We start from the raw sequence: 19,836 nt of genomic DNA on the forward strand, positions 1-19,836 counted from the left end.
TCTGAACGCAACAGTGAGGAATATGCTTATGGCTGACGCTACTTTATACGAATCAAACCTTTTAATGGGTATAATTTACGCAATCGTTCGCTTCGGACAATTTCTTTGGTTTCTACGACTTTATTCGATTGGAGAGCGGCATTGGGTAATTAATAATGGCTCACAGTCAGTCAGTTAATGCGTCTCTGGCGAGAACTTGATTTCTTCGAGAAGAATTATACTTTGTTGCGACCCATCCCAGCTACCGCCAGAAAATTCCTTCGATCAAAGCGTCTTTCCGGCGCTTTAGCGCGGCTAACGAGATATCAACTCTGAGAGAATTCAATTTAATACGCCCTCAGAATAACTCGATTTCTAAGTGCCTTCCTCTGAGTTCATGGAAAAGGGGTATTCTATTCTTTGACAAGCACGATGGAAGCCAAATTGAACTGATCTACATGCAATTCTGAGAAATTATCTCCTAGCATCCATTGGTTACGGCGATTTACGAAAAGTGGAGTTTAAATAAAATTTGGTAAAAATAATCGGATTCTATGCGAATTTCAACAGGAAGCGAGAGAAAACCAACACTCATAATGACACAATTTGGATATTTCTAGGGAGTGTAGAATTAGATATTATGAGAAAAACACATTCTAATATCGACACCTCGGCAAACCGGAGGAGGCATTAGAGGTTGGACAAAGACATGAGAGGTGCTAACGCGACAGCAGTGTTCATTTGGGCACTTATCATTCAATAGATCTTACTTTTAGATAATAAGTTATCAAAATTAAAGTGAGATGATGGAACTAAATTAATTGATTGACAAATGCCTTTACTAAGCAAATGCTATGATTTAGAATATGCTATTTTTACTTCAACATAAAGAGTAACGATATTGTTTAATAAGATCCCAGATAATCATAAAATTAGCGTTTGCTTTTCTTGACCATTAAACCTGTCATTAAGACTGCCCTAAAGATTTTAATTCATACAAAAGTTAAAGTAAAAATTAATTGAAATATATACAATATTTGTATGAAAAGTATCGGCAATAATTTTTTCCAGTGGCTGAAGCGCTAGATTCAGACTGTCGGTTGTAAGTGTGCGCGTGATCACAGATCGGATTATTGGCATTGACAAGACAGTTAGAGAGACCATCCAAAACAAGGCTGTTCGGGCGCTACTCCAAGTAAGTCGATTCACTCGAATGTCTGACTCATAAGCGGCGCACAAACTCCCGTCCGTCGCGGAGTTTATTCACTCGCAAGCCGCGTCATTTCAATCCCGGCTCGCACCGTCTGGAGCACACCTGTCACACACCTCCCTCTGACACACCAACTGGAACTACGATCCCAGAGAGAAACACTCGTGTACACTGCCTGAAGATATTAATCGCCTATGATTCTTTCCCATGCCTTTTAATTTTAAACGTTCTTCATAGCAGTAAGACGCTTAACGGCCCGAAGGATCTCTTCCTCCGTCCTCCGTGTAATATTTGGCAACATTTTATCCGCTTCACGGTCTTGCTATAACCCTCTTCCCCTTACACAAGTGTCATTTCCCGCTGTGAGGAATGGGCGCTCCTTACCTCCGTTTCCTTTTTGTGCCGCTCGAAGCTGAAACTGCGATAGTGGGCGGTGAGTACTTTTACTAACCTTCTTTCTTATTTGTACTTGCTTGCAAAAAATTGTTTCCTGTCGGCTTTCTTTTCTCGTTAGGTTAAGAATTCATATTTTATTCCTAGTTTTAAGATTCTTCTTCTCGAAAACCACTCTTTCACTTCAGCCATGTTTTTTTCCTTCCATGCAATGCGTTTCTTAAGTACAATGACCGGTAAAGGTGAGACTCCGGTCACCGGGACGGTTTATACCTGCTCGTTTGGGCAGTGAATGGACATTTCGGGGGTACACCATTATCACTGAAAATTTGGTGATGCGAAAGATCTTCCCTAAACTCGTCCTCCCAAAGGCCTTGACGACCAAGAGCAGATCCAAGCGTCTGCTTGCAAAGGCCTGTATTGGCATCGCGACGATTCCCCAGCCCCCTTACAGTCCCAACTTGACACCAGCGGACTATTTGCTACTCGCGAAATTGCATGTCCTTCCTCAAAGGACAACACCATGGGACCTTAAGTGCCATCAAAGTATCTTGCACTCGCGTACCCTTAAGGACATTCCGCCGCCTACCAGGGAGTCGTGGAAAAGGCTAAGTGTGTCGACGCTCGAGGGATGTACTGTTTGAAGAATGTTGAGGCATTGTAGCAAAACCTGAAATCAATCTTTTTTCCCCCAGAACCCTTCCCGATTCCTTTCATGTATCTCCACTTGGCCATCTGCTCTCTGAAACTAGTGCAGCATTCCAATGAAGTTTATCGCCTCAGCATCCTTTGCGCTTCCCTCCTCCAGTCATAAAATGAAGCAAATTTTGATCGATAAGAATGTTCAATTTGTAAATAAAGACAAGTATGAACGCAATGAGCAAGGCATGTTAGTCGATGATTGTCCTCGAGTTGTTGGTTCTTTAAGGTAAGCCTTGTGTGGAAGAGCCGAATAGCCTTTTCTACAGAAATTCGCCGGGAAAGCATTAGATCCGTATGCAACGTCCGACCTGGGATGAAAATATGTAATTGCATTCATTTTCTTCCGTATGAGGAAAATTCTCATGCTCCACAGCCTAAATTTCGAATTATAGTGGGAGTCGAAAATGGAGCCCTTGTTCTTTTGTGGAAGCTGAATAGCATAATTTACGTACGTATAAGTTCACTTTCAGTGCAATTTTGATTGTGGGTAAGTCATCTCGGTACAAATAAAAATTACCGAAGAAATCATGCCATTTCTATGTGCTAGAATGAGCTGGGAAGAAATAAAAAATAACGAAAGTTTGGGGTTGTTGTCATCCAGCATATCCCATATGGAGTTACGTGTGACACCGATATATTTCATGGAAAGGAAAATATTCACTTGTAGAATGTTTCCAAAGGGTAACCTATCACCTCGCAAATGTGCCGAATAAATAATGATATTCTATCACGTCGTCGAGGAGGTTGAATCCTTTACGGTGAAGAAATCGTTTACTACACAAAATGTCTCACACGAAAAGAAAATTCTTCAATGTATACACGCAGTTAGATAGATGCGGCATTAATTATTGCTGCGTATTTAATTTTCAGAGATATCGTGCGCATTCATTAATTCCTGCCATATTAGAGTCAACGACATTCCCTCCATCGTAACATTTCAGAATTATCGTATATTTGGGAAACTCTGTAAGGAACGGATTGTGGCAATTCTAACTTACACATTTTTAGACTAGCTGCATGTTATCAAGAATACTTCACCTCCTGAAGTATTTATAGCTTTGATTAGGTTAAATTAAAATTGTTTAATTCAATAAAATGATTAGCTCTTCAGCCCCAACATTCCTCAAAGATATGGACTTCAGAGATTTTTATTGTCCCTCTTTCTCAAGACATTTAGTCCACATTTTTTATTCCCCTTGCACAATGCGCTCCTGACTTTTTTTCTATCGCATTAATGACCAAGTTTACTTGATTGAATCACCCACGCTACATTTCGCCCTCTGAATAGAATCCCTCACGACAAATCAGACATTATGGGTTTTCACGTGAATCCAGGATCATGGAGCTTTGTTTGTCTCAAATAAACTGAAATTGGTGGCATGAATACTGGCCTCCGATTGAATTTATCTAACAATACGACGACCGCCATGATTATAAACACAAATGCCCTCTCGAAGGCTTCCATCAACTCGAAATACATAATGGTGTCTGGATCAGTGAACCGAGAAAAATATTGCCTTTGGCCTTCCAAAATCAATATATTTAGGCGACCAGATTTTCTGATTACATAGAGACAGGAATATTTGCATTTTAAATCATTAAAACAATTAATTGTTGATTTTGGATAATTCCCCGTAAAACAATAAATAATTATGAAAAAAAATAACAGAGTTCTTGATGAATAGTTCTGACAGACGCTGATCGTCAGTTTGAAAGGTCTAGAAGATATTTTGATAACGGTATTATTATTATTTGCCAGTAAGAATAAGATTTATTTGCTCTTGTTTCAGCAGCAATAATTACGTTACAAGCAGAAGTTGATTGTCTCAACGCTATATTTCGGTTCACTTCTGGAGGCGATCGAGCGACTCTCCAAAGGTTGAAACCAAACATCCAATTAATTCCTTTGGGTTATCGATTGCATTTGGCATTTACAAGTAATTCATATGATCGAACATATTGAGTTGTCCTGATTCGGTTTTTAATATTTGCATTTTGGTGAGTACGCAATGAAATAAATACTCGGCTTCGAACGCAATACGTTTTAGGACCTTAAATATTTTGGTTGGGAGATTAATTTGCGAAATGCATCGAGTTACCAACTTGATATAAAATTTCGAGAAAGGAGGCGGTGCAGGAAACCAATATGACTGATATTTTTAATTTCATAAGGAGATCAGATTGCCAAAACAAATCGCGGGCCATTCATTATGATTCACTTACTTTTGCAAAGATAAGAGCCCACGGCGTAAAAAAAACTCCATCGCGTAACGAGAATTCGACGATACTTCATGCAGAAGTATAAAGTATATTCGAGGAATTCGATTATTCTTCAAAAAATTTAAATCGTAACAGCGATTCGGATATTGAAATCGAATTGAGAGTTGGATAAAAATAAGCTACGGTCCTCGCTACCGGTGGAAGGAAATACTAATGAACTATTTAACGGAAAAGAACTACCGATGAAATTTTCAATTCTTTTGAGGGTAGGGGGCCCCTCATGGCATTGAATTTTTTAATATGCTCTCTCAAATGTGAAGTTGATATCTATCTGACATTTTCATTCGTTAATCAAGCTATTTTTACATGTTAACGTTCAGGAAATGCGGCTTTTTGAACAATTTTTTTATAAAATAAAATACTTGAGAAATATAACGTCAGCCGAAAAGTCGTACGAGGGTCATCCGGAAAGTAGTACCCGTTCGTGAAATAAAAAGACAAAAGTAAATATTAACAAACATAAAAAATTTTATTTGAAAGAGGATACTTTAAACTACTTCTCAACATAATCTCCAAGCAAATTAAGGCATTTGTCATAACGTGTGACAAGTTTCTGTATTCCTGCTGCATAGTCCTTCGCCGCCAGCTCATTGAGATACGCGAGGGACCCATCTTGCACAAATTTTTGCATAATGCAGATGGTGTTTAACAATTTCATGAACAATTGTTCGAGAAACATTGGGAAAATGCTCACAGATGTCATCAATTGTGACGCGCCGATCGTTCCTCACGAATTCGTCAACTGAGCTCACCAGTTGGTCTGTAATGACAGACGGTCTCCCCGAACGCTCATCGTCGTGTGTGTTCCCCCTCCCCATGTTGAAGTTGCGACACCACCGCCGAACAGACGACTCGTCCATTACATTGTCTCCATACACCTCCTTTAATTGGCGATGAATATCACATGGGCGAACGTTTCTTGCATTGAGGAATTTAATCACTGCCCTCACTTCACAACTGGCGGCGTTCTCAATTTTTTTAAACATTGTAAACAATCACAGAAACAACACAGGCAATGCTAGCGTCACGCAACTTGGCTCAGAGAAGGCAGACAAGCCACTGAAGCTATCTGACCTCGTCCAGCGGCTACTCGCGTCGTCAGCACTTCATGCGGCACGAACGGGTACTACTTTCCGGATGACCCTCGTACATTCGTGAATCAAAAGATAGGATTCGATAAATGGAGAGATAATTGTTCCAACTGTGAACGTTTTGCGCTGAAAGCGGGATGGGATGCTTCTTCGAGATTACAGATTTACGAAGGGGTTTGGAGGTTTGTTTTGTGCAAAAACCATTTTATATATTCATAAGGATCATTAGAATTTTTTAAACCATTCGAAAATAATATTTTAAATATTTCTTATTCTCAAAAATCAAAAATGTAAATTGAAACGTTAATTTATTACGTACAGCATGTTTTTATGCAAATTCATCATCATAGGATAAATTACCTGGCGTTTAAACGCCTTGTACACAATTAATTGATGTGGCAAATTACAACTTTCATTGCTATTTCGGGATTTCTGTAATTTCCCCAAATTACATCCTGCAACTACTACTGAAATACTCGTCGCCGTTTTCATATCCGCAATCAATAGTGCGCGATTGAAATATGATTTAACCTCAGTTTTACTCCGAAAGATCGGTCCGACGCCCATTTATAGTAAACCGCGTGTCATTTGATGCTGTCATCAAATTAGGGAAGGGATGGCGATTCCTGATCCCGTCCTCCCTTGCATTTCTCAGTTCGGTCTTTCGGTGGAGAAATCGCACATTTGGGCGTTCAATTAGCGGTTGCATCTGGAGGCATCGGTAAATTCGAACCCGAGACCCTCCGGCTGCGAGTCTAATCCCATGTAATAATACAATGTGCTTACACGTTTACTGCGTTGGAGTGGAGTTACCCCTTTTTCCCGATTTTTCTTAGGAACATTCCATCATCACATGTATTTTCCGATTATTCTCTCTCACAAAAACGTTTGGAATCTGATTAGGTATTCTTTTTATGGTCCATGCCACAGCGCCGCGCGTGCCACTGGCTCCACCACTGCCGGCCATCTTTTTAATTTTGGTTTTATCCGGAGTCTGCGCACGCGTTGGCTCACGGCACTCACAGCTAAATGAAAAATTGTTCTAATCAAGAATTCCCAATTCTCATATCATATTCCCGTTTCAAATTCATATCAAATTCCCGAACTTGAAACAATTGGCACAAAAATGTTTCCATTTCTCCCAGAAATTTGAAGAAATGGATTAATTCAGGACAATTCCCTTGATATTTCAGAATGACCAGGATGCCCGGCATAAAATAGAGGAAAAAACCATTATTTGCGCGCATGGATGGTTAAATATGCGCTCAATGTTAGCATCTAAGATTTTTCAGACGAATTGGATCCAGGAAAACGAGCGGTTTACGTTTTAATGTCCACCATGTAGCATTACACTAAACAAAGTTGAGATTTCTTCCAATAGAAATTCAAGCAGTCCTGCTAAATCTAAGAAAAATTGAAAAGTCACCATGCAAATTATTCCAGTATTTAAGTTTAGTATCAACACCGAATAGCGTTTAACCCTTCGTGTATAAATATTTTTTTATTTCCATCTTTCCGGAGAGCATTTAGCAATAGTGCTGCAGGTGATTATAAATTGCAAAAACGTTTAACAGATAACTGCAAACATTTTGAAACTGATATTTTTGATTGCATCCAATGAGACTTGAAAGTATCGCTATGACCGCAGACTACGCCGTTCACTTGGTTATAAATGACCATGGCGTGAGCGCTTTCTCCGGGACTTTCTCCAAGTCGGGATACCGCGAAAGTGAGGAACGAATGCGAGGCACCCACCCGTGACTCGATGACCCCCGGGTGAAAGGGTTAAAACTATTTAATGTCAGTCAGCGGGCCCGTTTGCTGAGAATAGAGAGGGCGGGGAGGTTGACGGGAATGAAAAACAAACTAATATGGTTTTCGGGAAACGAGGAATTCCAATTAATGGACTGTTAGCCGACAACGGGAGAAGAGGAGGTTTACTGCGTGCGGGGGGGGAAGGGATGGGAGGGGAGCCCACACCTACGTGGTTAAATTAGAGAAGCAGCGGCGAGATGAATTACGCGCCCACCGACGGGACGAGATTAACTTTTGGTCGGGACGCAAGCAAACCTTGGAAAACCCAAATTTACATGATAATGCCGTAAATCACAAAAGGATCAATGGGGCGCGAGGGGGTGAGAAGGGGAATGAGGTGAGGGAGGGGGGACTGGGGGGTAGCGGGTGCAAAACAGGGGGATGGGAATGATTCTAGGGGATGTCCAAACACCCGAGCATGGTCAACGTCTCGCGGATAACTAATGCAGCGGGGGTGGGAGAGGGGGGGGGGGTGCGGATTCGCGAGAGGGATGGACCGACGCAATGCAATGCAAATTGACGGCAGTGAATATTTCAGGGGCGAGGGAAGTTGAGACTCCATAATGGAACGCCCAAAGTGTTCTTCGCCACGGGGAGGGTTTAGCCACTGCGTTTTCGCCGCACGGTGGCGAAGGCAGACGAGAACCGGGGGGGGGCGGGGGTGAGCGTGCGGTATGTTATTCCTCTTCCGATGGCTTGCACAGATATATTAAAAAAATGCACGACGGGGGTCGGATCTCAATCGCAAACACGTCCTTAACAGTGCGGCCTCAATCACCAAGTTCTGATTCCCCTAACTTCTTCTAATTCCCCGGATAAATATGGTCAGTTTTTCAGGGAATATTTTCCATCCGGGCTTATCCGAGTGAAAATTTACGTCTTAAAGTTGCTAATGTCAAATTAAGAAATGATCTTTTAGATCAGACCGCGGCAAAAATGAACTAGATGTGTCGAAACATGAAACATGCAACAATTTCAGATGGTAAAAATCATTCGCCTCGACTGCGATTCGAACCTGGATCCCTCGATGTCTTTCCCAACATCTTGTTTTTTTAAGGTTGGAACATTTCAGAGTTTAAGAGGACGCCTCGATAGCTTAACTGGCTAAAGCACTTGGCTACTACTAAGCTACCTCGGAACATAGCGATGTTCTTTGAATTCTAGTTGCCTCTTCGGGTTTTCAGGAACTATTCACCAAGTTCAAAAATATCAATTTTATCTATATAAAATTGTTTTCGAATTTTTCTCCAAAGGAGTGCATTCTATTCATCCACCGCAATCCAGGTTGATGCTGAAATGTGTGCCTTAACACGTGATGCTCTGACCATGTGGGCGGTCCAAAAGGAGAGAGATATTGTCACGGAAAAATGCTCACAAAAGGAGCAGCTAAAAGACCCTTTTCCATTCCTTATCCTTCATTTTACTGATAAATAAATTAACTCTTCGAAATCCTTGAATATGTGTTTCCATGATCCCAGGATATTTATCCAAAGCTTTCCAAATCCTGCTTTTTCTGGGCGTCCAGCCTTCAAAGATTACTGGTCACTCTGACGATGAATGCTGTTGCTATGTTCTTACAGGTTACTTCTTGTTCCTGTGGGTAAGACAGCAACATTGCTTGGAGGGAATCCACCCGCCCAGTGTAATTCAGTCCATTGCTTGTAAAATATATTGCCACTGTGGATATCCATGGCAACCATCAGATTCGGAGATTTCATACAAGTATTGGGTACATTCAAAATTGGATATATACAACATGTATGCACCCAATGAATATCAAAATGTCCTCCTACTACGAGTCCAAGCATTAATACAAGTGAACCGATGAATAAAGTACACATACACATGATTCCCACTGAAAAAGCCGTTTGATGCACGTAGAAACACTCTCGTATCTTCGCTTGAGGTGATGAATAACATCGAGGTGGATGGGTATCCTCCAAATGTTCATTTAATTCCAAACTTAATCTGAAAATATAGTTAAGTTTTCTTGACTCAAAACTTAATTTCGCACGACTAAATTTAAACTATTAAAATAAAAAAGCATACTAAGATTGATTTCCAATTGGAACATGTTATTAAGAACATTTTGTCAGTTGAATTTTGTAAATGACCTACACCTGGATACCTAAAAGAGGAATGCATCGCATATTCATTAATTTGTGCTGATAAATTATCAAGCCATGGATATTTATTTAACGAGCACCTATTAATTATATGATCGCGAATTGCACATACATCGAAGTTCCTATTGAGAATGCTAACTGTACGTCTAATTTTGTTGAGCGTAGGCGCACCAGTGTCCCCTTGAAAGTATCATTTTTCATCATTTCGAAGATAAGACAAATTTTTCATTGTTGAACGAAATGGAGCTCTCCATTTCGTTCAACGGGTTCGCACTGGAAATCTCCAACGCACAGCGAAGATTATTCAGCAAAAGCAGCTCAATTTGTCGACAAATTGCCATCGCTACATTAACGAGATGCGAGGTTAAGACCCCAAAATACTTAACCGGCATGAAATATTCACGGCTTGAAGTTGGGATAGCGAATATTTACCATTGACAACGCTGAACGAAATTGGCTCGAAAAAATGTGAGCTGTGAGATATTCCCCACGAGAAAGAATTTAAAAAAATTAATAATGTATCTAAACGAATTAATAACCGTAACTGGAATGCGTACCTTTAAATAATTTCAATCGCCAAAACAGACATTCTCTTAATTTCACACAGAATCGTAAAATGAAAACATTTTATTCATGAATGTGGGGTGTGAGATCCCATAATATAAAATGCCGCGAGTAAAATTTTACGACAGACGTTACGGGTCCAATTACACCGGATATTTCAGGACGCGGCGAAAGGAAAAAAAAGCACACTCGGAAGCATGAAAATTGGCGATTAATTGGACAAGAACACTTGATCAAAACTTACATGCGAGGAGGAGGGCAAGGAAAAGGGACGCCATCGAGGAGGCGGAGCACAGCCAGCAGCTCTGTCGCCGTGACGTCATCCTGGGGACCTGGAAAAATTAATTACGTAATTCACAAAAACGAAATGAAATTACCAATAGCGCTTACCGACCAATTTGTTCATCAGTCGAATGAAATGATGACTGAAATTTCATCAAATGCTTCATTTCACCTTTAAATTCAATAAACGGCGCCAAACATTTAGTTTCCTTCGCTTCACTCTTCGACAGCCCATTGTGGATATTTTAATTTAAAAAATAAAGAAACATTTAAAAACAATCATTTGGTTATATATACAAACAAGTACCACATCGGACGCTGACAAATATCGACATCGACGATAGGTATGCGGTCGATGAAAAAACTTCGATCTACTCGTATCGAAATCAATATGAAAATTAATTACACTTGGAAAATACCAACCATGGGGAAAATTAAGAAAAACCGTCGAGGATTCTAAGTCTTCCGCTGACCATTCTCTTTCCTTTAAACGGTGGTCGCACGGCTCTCTTTAAATGAATGAATTAACCGAACCGGGAAATGCGAGCAAGCGCCGATATTCCATCTTCAATTTTCATTAAATACGAATTGAAGTAGTTCTCAAGCTGGAGAAGTATATTTGTGTATGCAGCGCACTTTCAAGAGACAGCAGGATTGGCGAATCATCACCCTTGTAGCGCATGGTTAAAATACCAGTTGTATCTAAGAGTGGATAAAAATAGGGCAGCAATAAGACGACTTTTAAAATGATTATCTGCTTAAAAAAGACCCGGAGCAGTCAGTAAGCCGGAGTAATTAGGCAAACATTCTGAATCCAAAAATAAAATATGTCCATGATATATTTTCCTATTATTTTCCATCCTAACTCTTGGAAAATGTTTCCTAAGAGCAGGCTATTATTTTGGCTCCTTACACTAGTCTTGAGACCTAATAGCTGCTTATGATTAAAATCATCTTTCCATTTTGTTGTATTCAGAAGCAAAATAATTCCTCCGACCGGTGTGTTCCCGTTCACAACGACATCCCACGTTTATCTCACTAAACAAGTAAATTTCATCCGACGAAATCAATCACCACTCGTGAGTGGCATCTGATGCATTGCACTCTTACAGTACGCCAAAAGAGTGGGGAATTCAATGAATTGGAGTCCGCGGATGTGCAACTATATAATTTTAAATTATATATATATATATATATATAAATATATATATATATATATATATATATATATATAAATATATATATATATATATATATATATATATATATAACACTTTTTGAAAGACTCACGGACGTGAATAATAATGTATAACACTTAGCACTAGTGGACACAGACAAAAACACAGAAACACACAAAAAAAGAGACTCACTATTTTTCGAATTTTCGGTGGTCGTTGCCACCTTTATCAAGGAGGAGAGGGACAGAACTCATTTCAGAGCTCAGAGTTCTGTCCCTCTCCTCCTTGATAAAGGTGGCAACGACCACCGAAAATTCGAAAAATAGTGAGTCTCTTTTTTTGTGTGTTTCTGTGTTTTTGTCTGTGTCCACTAGTGCTAAGTGTTATACATTATATATATATATATATATATATATATATATATATATATATATATATATATATATATATATATATATATATATATATATACACACACACACACACACACACGAGGGTCATCCGGAAAGTAGTACCCGTTCGTGCCGCATGAAGTGCTGACGACGCGAGTAGCCGCTGGACGAGGTCAGATAGCTTCAGTGGCTTGTCTGCCTTCTCTGAGCCAAGTTGCGTGACGCTAGCATTGCCTGTGTTGTTTCTGTGATTGTTTACAATGTTTAAAAAAATTGAGAACGCCGCCAGTTGTGAAGTGAGGGCAGTGATTAAATTCCTCAATGCAAGAAACGTTCGCCCATGTGATATTCATCGCCAATTAAAGGAGGTGTATGGAGACAATGTAATGGACGAGTCGTCTGTTCGGCGGTGGTGTCGCAACTTCAACATGGGGAGGGGGAACACACACGACGATGAGCGTTCGGGGAGACCGTCTGTCATTACAGACCAACTGGTGAGCTCAGTTGACGAATTCGTGAGGAACGATCGGCGCGTCACAATTGATGACATCTGTGAGCATTTTCCCAATGTTTCTCGAACAATTGTTCATGAAATTGTTAAACACCATCTGCATTATGCAAAAATTTGTGCAAGATGGGTCCCTCGCGTATCTCAATGAGCTGGCGGCGAAGGACTATGCAGCAGGAATACAGAAACTTGTCACACGTTATGACAAATGCCTTAATTTGCTTGGAGATTATGTTGAGAAGTAGTTTAAAGTATCCTCTTTCAAATAAAATTTTTTATGTTTGTTAATATTTACTTTTGTCTTTTTATTTCACGAACGGGTACTACTTTCCGGATGACCCTCGTATATGACTTCAGAAACATTTATTCGCACCTCTTACGTTTTTAGTTTTTCATCATATGAAAAACGTCGCTCCGCGAAGTTTAAACAAAAGAAGAATTCCGACTTTAATTTATACCCTCGGAGAGCACACAATTTATCTCCCCCAATCGATGCTCACCTCTAAATGAATTATCTTTTACTGGAATTCCTTGTATCTTTCAGAGCACTTCTGCCGACGAAAATCCGTGAACCCGAGGACCTCAATCGCTGTCACGACGTTCTAAATGGCCGTGCTATTTCTCACACATCGATTTCATGTCCCTCTTTCTCCATTTTGGGAACCAACCAAACGCCCTCCCTTCCCCCCCACCCACCCACCCACCCTCCTCTCCTGTCACACGAGTCAATTCCAACTTACTTACTATCGCCCATTCTCCATATCACCGGGGCCATATATCATCGGGGCCTTCTTCCCTTATTCACTTATAACACGCTCCGCCGCTCTCGATAAAAACAATGTTTTTACCAGCCATTCCCCCTGCACTCTGCTCTCTCTCGTGTCGAAAAACAAAAGAGAAAAAGACGACACACCCCTTCACAGGATGCTCTCGCATTAACGACGCCAGACACGGTGCGACGAGAGTATCCGAGGAAAAGGTGACGTGGGGGGCAGCGCCGCGCGAGAAATCGGAATTGACCTTGCAGTGCCGAGATAAAATGTGGCAGTCGGGATGTGCCCACGGTCTGCTGATTACAGGAGTGACGAAATGACCTCGGAGTGACGGTGGAAAGATGCTGAAGACGCGGTAGTGTACCAAGGGAGCAAATCAGTGAAAATCAGCAGCCAAAGTTCAAAGAAATTAGAGGGAAACGAACCACGTTGTGCACAAATAATTTGTTGAAAAGACATTTGTTAAATGATGGATGGATGTTACAAGATTCGAAATAAGTAGGCAAGAATAAGACCGCATGGAAGTAATTAGTTGAATAGAGATATTTTCCTTTCGTAAAGCTTCTATTGACAGTGTGTATCACGAAATAAATTTGTGAAGAGTATGTTTGTAAGCGTAATTTTTTAGTATTTTATTCTAAATATTACTTGTAAACAAGTGAATATTCTCTAAACTAGTATATTTTCACTAGAATTAGGAAAACTACATATATGACTAGGGGTTAGAGAGGTTGGGTCCGGATGAACGGTGATAGATAGATGGGGACAGGAAGTTCCTGTTATCGCTTACACTTTTCAACATACTGAGGCTGCGTTAAGAGTGGCATGGGGTGAGCTTCAGTTGGGAAGGAAAATGGGAGATAGGACGATTACGTCAGTAAGGTTTGCAGATGACAGTCGCGGGTTTGCAGTTCTTACGGAGAGAGTTACGGGAAAAATTCGAATGGTGTGGTATTGAAGATTAATCACAAAAGAACGAAAGAAGTGAGGTTCTCAAAGAGTAGCAATATTAAGCCATGGTTTAAGTAAAAGGCAATAAACTGGAGTAGCTGGAATCCTTAATGTATTTAGGCTCTACTTCAGAGGAAAAGGGGCATAGAATTTGGCACATAAGGAGAAAAATTGCATTATCGAAAGGAATATTTACAAGAAGAAGAGAATCGATAAGAGGTATACCAGGTAAAGATCTGAAGAAAAGGTTTGTAAGAACTTAAGAATGGCGAGAAGCTCAGGAGAATTTAGGAGGAGGTCTTTGAGGGAAGAGGCTGAGCGTAGATTGGAGTCATTTGAGATGTGAGCAGGGCGAAGTATGAAGAAAATAAGTAAAAGGTGTGATCAAAAAAGACAGGACTGATTTTATAACTCGTTTTTTTCGACGGATACAGCTTAATCGAACTTGTCGCCCTCAAAGTACATGCCTTGGTGGACGACACACCTTTGCCAACGTTCCTTCCAGCTCTCGAACCCCGCCTGCCTTAGGGATCCTCTTCAGGTCCGCCGTACAATTACTTTTAATGTCCGCAACAGAGTCGAATCGGCGCCCGGCAGGATCTGGCGGTGTCACGGCTGAGATGTCGACGCCTGGAGCACTTGCGAGAAAAAAGTCCTAGAGTCCAAGGGGAGAGGAATACTTTGTCCTTCGTGTCTAACTTCAAACTAGGGACACGAACTGATGAAGCAATCGCGAGAATGTTAAGTGCCTGTTTTATTCAAAAATTTCAGTGCATATCCTATATTCATACCTAAACTCAACTGCACCGACGTCGGGTTTTGAAAATAGTTTTTTAGCGACAGAGCTACACACAAAGAGCGGACTTGCGCTTCCAAACCAATGACGCATACTTTTCTCTTCTGCTGGTTTAATATGGAGTTCTATGTAGAGAATGCATACGCATTTCATATCCTCTGCCCACCAAAAATAACTGATTTCTTCAATTAATTTCACGGTTAATAGCCAAGCCCAGTCGCGTGCTCACACACGTCTTTAAATTGAGTTTCCCTCCAGCATTCCTCGTCCATCGCAGTGGAGGAAACTTTGAAATTCTGTTGGAGTCCGTGGGAAAATACGAGGGGTGCAAGCGGATGTAGTGGAGGCTGCTCTCCAAAGGGTTGGTCCTTAGAAAAGGGGTGGCACGAGGACTGCCTGAAGTAGGTCACATTCCTCGAAGGGGGCTTAACATTTATCCAAACCTCGCCCGAAGCCGCCGCCGCGTCTTCCCCCGGGTGCGACCGAGCCTCACTCTTCGCTCCTCAACGGATTCTCCTTTTATTTTTCAAACTCCCATTCGATGGGATCCTACGATCCCTCCCTCTCTCTCCACAGAACACTCTTTTCATCGAGCCAGTTAGCGATCCCGTCGTTTTTTTGAGTCCGGAGATAAAACTCCTCGCGTAAAGAATGGAACAACCTGCGGCTCCGGCCCTGATCATTGCCCCTTATCACTGGGGTCTGCCACGGCGGTCATCAACTCCTTACCTCCAATGCGTTACATTTTTCCTCATTCGACTGTGACTCCAGTGCACTGGCAGACGTACAGCTTTCAATACTAGGCCCAAACTGGTGCGTAAAAAATTATCCAAAACGATTACGTGATTTTTACCAGAAACTTTGGGTGTATTTTTCATCTAGTCGGCTGCAGAGATTTGCGATCGTGAACAAAATTTTTTTCAGGGAAAGTTTGATAACATTAATTTTACCATTTACATATAAAGATTATACATGAGTAAAGAAGAGTAATTCATGAGAAAATACACTATTGCACACGATAATTGTATCTACGAAAAACTATTTTAATGAAGAAATTTACCACTAATTTCTAAATAATCCATTTCAATGCGAATTGACTAGTACCATCCACTTCAATGACTCGTAGAAATTAGGCAGCCGTACACGATGCTAATAGCATTGATTATTCAGGTTGATGTTCAACCATGATTTCGAAGTTTCGTGGCAGACTCCTCAAAGCAATGGGCTATACCAGAGTCACCCCTTCGCTCAACGCAAAGTTTACTCCACAGCTCCACACGCCCGTGACTATTTTCCAACATTTTCTTCCTGGCTGCGAAATCTCTTAGAACATCCGGTGAAAGTTTGCATTCCACTACCAAATTCTTATCCTTTAGAATGCTCTGGTTAAATTTAACTAATGGGCGGCCGTCGTGAATCCAATCTCCTTCGGGCCCTTAGACCCGTTTCCTTTGATGGCGGGCCTCGTGGTTGCGGGCACTGCCTTAGTGTGGGATAGGGACTCATTCGCAATGCCCCGAGAGCTTGCACCTCTACGACTCACGCAACGAGGATGCTCTGAGCACCCGAGGACGAACGAACGAGGCTAATGCTGTTAAATGGCAGATTCAAAGTAAACTACAAGATTCAAATGACAATTAAGCGAAAGTGAGGTTTCAGCTTTCCGCCTCCAGATGTATTCATAAGGCACCCCTCACCTTGCCCCACGCGTAACAGTTGGAGTAATTAGCCCATTAAAGATGATGAATTATGTCGTATTCATTCATAAAACACACTGTCTCAATTGGTACGTATCAAGCAAGCATAAGAGTGTCATCTTGGCAGGGAGTAGAATTCCTTCAGCCTTCACCCGAAGAAGCCATTTCATCTAAAAAAGAAGTGAATCGTCACAGTGGACGGCTGACTCCAATATTTTATCGAATTTCATTTCGGATGAAAAAATAATATTTATATTTTTGTCTACTAGTGCATTGTTTATACTCTCTTGAGTAAATTGCGTGCATTGTGATAAACAATTGCATATCTATGTAGATATTCGACAACGTCCCAAAATTACTCTTAAGCTGAGCGTCTATTTCTCTCAACCAAATTCAATTATTGAATGGTTGAGATTATCATGAAGAAATATTATTTAAACAGTTTGGACCGAACTCTGAGTAAAAGACAGGTTTGGAGTAGTGCAATTTATGGAAACTATTTTTCCATGCCGTCTGCTTCTTTGCATCGTGGGATATAGCCATTGACATAACTAATTTTGCATGCACAGACATGAAGACAAGATGTCTAAACCTCGAAATATCTAATTCAAGTATTTCACATGAGACATTTCGAGGCCTTCCGGCTCATTTGTCATTGCGAGATCTAAGCAAAACTTCCTCCACCTCAAAAAGAAAAGTTTTTAAAAATCAGCTGTTAATATTATACCCTCTGTTTATTTTTATAAATATAGAATGGAACTCACATAAAGAAGGAAAGTTTACCTATAATCTTCAGGCAAAATATTGGTAAGAAATTTAACGCAGCCATTTTAAATCCCAACCAGCCATTACCATAATATTTAATTGAAAAAAATTCCAGAATATTCGATAAAAAGTTCAAAATATAAACAGAACGGGCATGTACGGAGAACAGTAAGTGAGTAAGATTAAAGTAACCCAAATGCGTTCATCCTTTTCTTCTTCCTGTTACCAACTGGAGAAAAAATAAAAGTGTGACCTAATCTAGAATTATGTGACCTAATTTGGTTGTCTGGAGGGTTTAACCACTCTTCTAGCCTCTAATTATACTTGAAAGAAGTTATTAAGACAAAAAAAATTGTGCAATTCTGAATTTGTTGAAGAATGTTAATTTCTTGTGAATGCCATGAGATGAATGAGTACTGTAATTATTGTAATTATTGTTTCCCCATCTGCTCTAGCGCAAATGAGGAACAGGGACTAGAGCAGATTTCCTTGATTTCTGTGCTCCAGGTACGAAGCGGATGATAATTATCACACTAAGTAATAGCTTTACTGTTAATTTAATACCAGCAAACTATAGAATTTTCTGCCTTCGCTCCTGGGAAATGTACGAGTATCAGCCTTTACTGCTTCAATCAGCAAGCCTATTCGTCAAAATTGTGCTCACGACATCGAAGCAAGATCCAGGAGTTCCATTTATTCATTAGAAATAAGTGACATTAGCTGGTAACGCGATGAAACGTCCGAAAAATGCCAGACGTTACCCTACTATCCGAATGATCAAAATCTCCCTGTCTACATCCAACAATCAGCCTTTATTAGCCCCCGGCAGGCGTGCGGGCACATGTAGATATGTAATGCGTCATTCCTTTCACTTTCCGGCGGCAGTGTTTCAGCGTCGTAGCGTCGCTCCCCCTTTCACTTCTACTGCCACCCGCCGTCGACCGTTGGGCGAGAGAGGTAGAACTCCCCCTTTCTCTTCTCTCCTCCTCCCTTCAACCAACCCCCACACGCCCACGACCACTAACGGAGAGCTTTTGCGCCCTCCGGAAAACATCAGCCCCCTCCCTCTCGAGAAGCACAGAGCCTTCCCACACACACGCCGTCTAGTTCACCGTGAGAAGACCGCTTTTGCGGTGCGAGCCATGAATTAAACGGAAATGGAAAAACGTTTTTCTTTTTTTCCCTGCGTCGTCCACACTTCGACGCCCGATGTGCGCAGCGAGGCCCCCTCCTCCCGCTCACCCTCAACGCAAGCCCCGCACCCTCAATCCTTCGGGCGCCGTGGCGAGCGGATCTCCCGGCCGGGAAGAAGAGGCCCGGGCCGCGTCAAAGTACATAAGCAATACCCTGAGTCCATCCGGTTTTGAATGTTCCGCGTCCATTTTTCCAAAAAAAGAGAAGCAGATGACATCTCCACAAAATCGGATATCCAAAATTTCAATTTTTTCGGAATTTCCATTTTCCGGTTGCAGCCGAAGGCAACCCGACGCACCACCTGGGAGTGTCATTTCTCGTGGACAGGAGGGAGCATGCCCTCAGCACGGCAGATATTTAAAAAAGAAGTGATTAAAATTCCTCTAGGAGAGAGGACTGTAGTCAATTACGATTCACTTATGATATGCCTTGTGGTCTACTCCCCAGGGAATGTTAAGTAAATGTCTTACTTCTCAGTGCAACGGCCCCGGGAACACGCTATGCACACCATGAAATCAAAATTGATATAATTTTGCACATATATTTAAAAAAATTCAAAATGAAATATATCTCTAAAGTCGCGAAGGATTATTCACACAAGAAGAATAATATGGTATTTAAAAAAAATTGTTTTTGGTGGCATGAATAGGGTCGTCGACCTTGAAGACAATGCAGGTCTGAAGGTATTCACTCACCTCCTTAAAGTAGACGAAAACGACAGTAAGGAGTTAAAGGCCAATAAATGCTGTCATCCGAGATGTTTTCTGCAAAATTCATTAAGAACGGGATAATAGAGAACGATTTTGGAGGGAAAAGTGGAATGTGCAATGCTGATTTACCGAAATAGACATCTATGAATTCATGACTGAAAAACATTTTCCACCGCCCGGAAAATAATCCCGGGAGTCATCAGTCAGTCGACTGTAAAACACGCGGTAGTTTGATACGTGATGAATAGTGCAAAAACAGGATCTTCCGTTTTGAATGTGGAAACGAAGTATGCGAAAAGCAGTGAGAGAAGAGAGAAAAAGGACTACAAGCCTCAAATGTCAAAATGAAAATAAATGAGGTTTCATTTTCTATTCTGAATTAAAAAAAGTTACTCTTTGAAGCATTCGTGTATATTATTATATTATTATT

At 41.0% G+C, this 19,836-nt stretch overlaps 1 long non-coding RNA gene across 1 annotated transcript in view; it reads right to left on the bottom strand.

Moving 5' to 3' along the window:
• Positions 1-19,836, bottom strand: part of LOC139696079 (uncharacterized) — a 229,773-nt gene that overhangs the window by 32,524 nt on the left and 177,413 nt on the right. Inside the window, exon 2 of the long non-coding RNA XR_011702558.1 lies at positions 10,405-10,492. This is a non-coding gene — a long non-coding RNA (uncharacterized lncRNA). The remainder of the gene's footprint in view (positions 1-10,404; positions 10,493-19,836) is intronic.

This window comes from Hetaerina americana, unplaced genomic scaffold, assembly GCF_022747635.1.
Source record: "Hetaerina americana unplaced genomic scaffold, ioHetAmer1.1.p SCAF_67, whole genome shotgun sequence".
NCBI classification, from domain to species: domain Eukaryota; kingdom Metazoa; phylum Arthropoda; class Insecta; order Odonata; family Calopterygidae; genus Hetaerina; species Hetaerina americana.